The sequence below is a fragment of the Penaeus vannamei genome, chromosome 36, assembly GCF_042767895.1.
Source record: "Penaeus vannamei isolate JL-2024 chromosome 36, ASM4276789v1, whole genome shotgun sequence".
NCBI classification, from domain to species: Eukaryota; Metazoa; Arthropoda; class Malacostraca; order Decapoda; family Penaeidae; genus Penaeus; species Penaeus vannamei.
In genome coordinates, this window is record NC_091584.1 from 8,746,403 (window position 1) to 8,751,391 (window position 4,989).

The window sequence follows — 4,989 nt, forward strand, 5'->3', positions numbered from 1 at the left end:
ACGTATGTTATTATCCTCAAGGTAATTGGAGTTTTCTTAGAATAATAGGGAAATTGGAGAAACATTAAACATAAATTTTATTCGTTGGGGAAAGAATAACGAAGAAAAGAGAAACGAGAAATAAAAAGGCAAAAATCTGGTGAAAGGTCAGGCTTTTGGTCAAGTGCCTGAGGTATTTTCTTCATTGCTTTACACATAATCATTTGGGAAAAGGAAACAGCCACAAAAAGAAAGGAACTTGAGTCAAGACGTTTCGAAATGTCACGATTCAGTTTCATTTCTTATTGTTTCATTTTCCATATCTTTGTACGCGTTATTGTGTTTGTGTCTGCGTTCATTACCTTTTATATGTTTACATAGGTAGACAGACAGATAGGTTGACAGACAGACTATTAGGAAAACATAAATAAATAAACAACAGTAAAATAGAAACAGGGAGATAGAGAAAAATATAAAGGTTGAACAGAGAGGGTTTCGGTTCCTCACTCAGATCGACTCCCGCCGAACGCTCCTGCTCGACATTCCTTCACCCGAGCAAGAAGGAGAAGGAAGCGAGAAGGGAGCCAAGCGCATTCCTCTTCGTGGATGTCAGACACACGAGATTCTTCTTCTTCTTCTTACTTGATTCTTGTCTTTCTCTGGAATGGATCCTGAATGTGCCGGATCGGATGGGATATGAAGTCGGAAGTGAACTCAACGACGGAACTCTGACGAATTGATCTTATGCGCATTGACATAGACACGTACGCGCTCCTGTAAAAAGACTCTAACGTAAACCAATGTCATCACGCAAACATATACATTTATATATATGTGTGTGTGCGAGCGCGCGCGTACATACACACACACACACATATATATGTATGTGTGTATGTGTATGCATACATACATACACACATATATATAGGTATGTATGTATAAATGTGTGCGCGCGCACACACACACACGCACACACACACAGACACACATAAACACACATACACACACACATATATATAGTATCGAGTGTCAGTTGATTAGAATAATAAAGAGAATCGGTGTGCGTTGCCATTTTCTAAAGCAATAACTTGTTTGACGCTTGTTATTAACATTTGGAAGATTATTACCTGCATTTCCCAGCCGCTCCTCGTTCACACAATCAATTCATTCTGCTGCACTTGATTGGCTGTTGCCCAGTTCGCACAAGAGATGTTTATTTAAGCAAACTCTTTCCCTCCACAGAAAGCGAGACTGAAAAGGGATTAGTCGCAGGCAGGAACTCGAGAGCTAACATAAACACACAGCTTTCAGTATTTAGATACAGAAAGCCTAAAAGAATGTTTAATGAGCATTGGAATCCCACTAACGGTGACCTCATCAGTGGGTTTCCTGTAAAACTGAAGGTTCTAATGAAATGTTGAAATCGAACCAATTCATTTATATCGTGGCATATTGATACAAATTGAAATAACCGAGAAACATGTTTATGCATGAATGAATGACTCTGTGCGTGTGTTTTAGAATGAATTGATTAATGAGTGTGTATATGTGTTATGTTTGTGTGTATGTGTATCTGTAGGTGTGTTTGGAGAAGAGAGAGAGAGAGATGGACGGACAAATATAACGTGTATACAGTCAGAAAGAGGTACAAGATATATAAAACATGATATATAAAATGATAAAAATGCAGAGCTAGCTTTGATATTCGCGTGTCAACACTGTTCCCGTTAGGCATTTCCGTAAATAAGATCAGCCTGTTAATCAGTATTGTGTTCACTTTGTTTTATATACATCACCTTTGTTCTCTTTCCATTTCATCATATTTTTATCTGCTTTAGCTACAATTTGTACACATTATTTTCTTTTCGTTGCATGATCAGGATCCGCTTGTTTATGCGGTGAAAAAGAGCATTTTTCTCTATGCTATCTCTTGTCATCCTTAACTCCAGACGTCACGTTGATTTCTCTCTGTCTCTCTCACTATTTCTCTCTGTCTCTGTCTCTGTCTCTCTCTCTCTCTCTCTCTCTCTCTCTCTCTCTCACTATTTCTCTCTCTCTCTTTTTTTCTCTCTCCCTTTCTCTCTGTCTCTATCTCTCTCTCTCTCTCTCTCTCTCTCCCCACCCCTCTGTGTGTGTTTGCGTTCGGTCGTGTGTGTGTATGCTTTCTGCAAAGCGTCATGTAACAATAAACACGATGTCACTAAAGAACAAATTCCGATTGTTAGCGAATCCGGCCTCGCTCCCCGGTATCCGCACTTTAATTAAAAACCGCTAATTGGGAAATGTAAATAATAATGATAATGATAATGATAATAAATAATATCAATGATAATAATTATTATAGTAATAATAGTGATAATGATAAAACTTTAATTTAAAAAAAGCGAAAAAAAAGAAATAAGAAGAGAAAAGGAAAAACGCCCAAGTGTTAGGGAATGAACATGAAAATCCTCGGGAGTGCCAAGTATCAGGAGTCGGTGCCAATGGCGAAGCGGCAGGATTGGCCAATCAATCCGGTCGGTGAAAATACCGGCATTACTTACCGTGACAATAATCCGGAATCCATTTTTTATCCTGTTTTGCTTCAGCCTAAAAATCCCGTAATATTGACAAGGATTTCGTTGACATCTGTTTCTTTACTTAGCTGTTATTTACAGCATTTTTTTGCGTAGAGAGACAGAGGCAGAGAGAGAGATAGAGAGAGAGAGAGACACAGAGAAAGAGAGAGAGAGAAAGTAAGAGAGAGAAAGAGAAGGAGAGAGACAGAGAGAAAGCGAAAGAGGCAAATTACAAGGGAGAGAAAGAGAGGAATGGAGAGCCAGGGAAAGAGAGAAAGAGTATGATTGACTGATTATTTAAAGTGATCCGCCACGTCAACAGCAAAGGTCATTAGCACCGAATACTTTTTGGGATTAAAATAACATATTCATCAATAAATTTCTCTCTTAAAGAAGAATAAACAATGATTATTACATGAAAAATCAAAGCATAAGTATGCGAGACAAGGAGAAAAAAAATCTATAGATGCACTGAGAAGTTCCTACTATGATGTCTGTTACGATAGGAATGCACTATATAAGTCTCTTACAGTCTATTGTTATCTCACAATTCCCTTGAAAATAAAACGGAAAATTACCAACGGTTCTGACTATTTTGTATTTCTGGCAAGTACAAATATATAGTATTAATTCTTCGTTGCCTGTTTGCACACTGACTGCAACAATGGCAACTCTCCTGTGCATGACAACAGACACAACAACAAGGACCTGATTAACAGAGTTGCCTCCGGGAGATGGTGGAGGCAAGTCGTCAGGGCAGTTGGTGAAGATTATTCGATTGTGCTGTTTATCTCTCTATCTATCTCTCTATATGTCTATTAGTCTCTCTCTCTCTCTCTCTCTCTCTCTCTCTCTCTCTCTCTCTCTCTCTCTCTCTGTCTCTGTCTCTCTCTCTCTCTCTCTCTCTCTCTCTCTCACACACACACACACACACACACACACATCTAGCTCTGTATGTATTTATCTTTGTGTATGTGATACGAACAGAGCTGCAGATAAACAGGATTCAGAAAATAAAGGAGGATGAAAACACGAGTGACTTTTACCCTTGAGCGATGAGGCAAGACAAACGGACGCACATTCTCACAGATCTTTGCCAAACGAACCTGTCTCTTGAGCTAAAAATGGCCGTCTAGTTAGGGACGAAATTTGCAGCTGTGAGCACACCGGAATACGTAATATCTCACCCTGCATAACGTAATGCACGGTGAAATGTAACTCACTGACAGAGCACAAAGTAATTCGATTTATTATGTGACTGAAGAGCATTTCCTCAAGGGACAGGACTGTACTTACGAGGTCTTGTTAGTTTCCAAAGGGAGACTACCATTTTATGCAAAGTTCAGCGATGCATAATACCTATGCAATAATTACATGATTTTAAAGCATAACATTTATGCTTTGATTATTAATGAAACACTTATTGTTATTCATTCTAGCAGAAAAGAAACTATTTATTGATAGCTTTTGAACATTTAAATCCCACAAGGATTTCGCCGCAGATAATTTTAAGTAATAAATCAATCCGCCCCCCCCCCCCGAATATGATGTTTTTCAAGTATTGCAACAGCAGAGGAAGCCTAAACCTGCTCCGAGCACAGAGGAGCAACATGCATTAGTGAGTGCAAGGTCGCTCATTGATGTTTGACAATGTAATTACTGTCACTGAAATTACCTTTTTCGAGATCAATATCATTAACCTCTGTTGAATGAATATTGATGGCCATGGAAGTAGTGCATTGTTATAATCATTACTGTTATCACTATTATTGTTATGATTAATATCACAATTGTTATTATCATTATTGTTATTATTGCTATCATTATTATTATTGTTAATATCATTATTATTATAATCATTATTGTTGTTATTCATTTTCATTATAATCATCATAATTATCAGGCCTATCTTTTTTTTTTCTTTTTTTTATAGAAATATCAAACATCCTGTGACACCTCTGTTAACCGACCAAAAAAGCCGACTGTAAATGTGCAACCAAACCGCTGTCACTCCGACCTCGGTGGCAATCCTGCATCGGCTGTCCCTTCGGTTAAATATTGGACAATTCACGACGCATGAGGGAGCTGTCGCTGTTGACGCCGGTGCCGTTTCGTTAATGACTGCAAAGCTATTATATTGCCTTTGGTGTTTGGTGAAGGAAGAGGACCGGTGTGCCGTTCGGTGGGAAACGAACCGCAGGGAAGACGAAGGAAAACGTGTTTGCGGGAAATAAATGTAATCAATATGTGTGATCTTCACTTTGCGTTGTAGGTTTGGTCTGTTTTGTGTGTTGGTTAGATGTATACATACTCTCTATTGTTGTGCCGTGAATGTCGTGCCATGTGTATATTATATCATTGATTAGACATCTCTCTCTCTCTCTCTCTGCTTCCTCCCCCCCCCTCTCTCTCTCTCTGCCTCCCCTCTCCCCCCCACCCCCCTCTCTCTCTG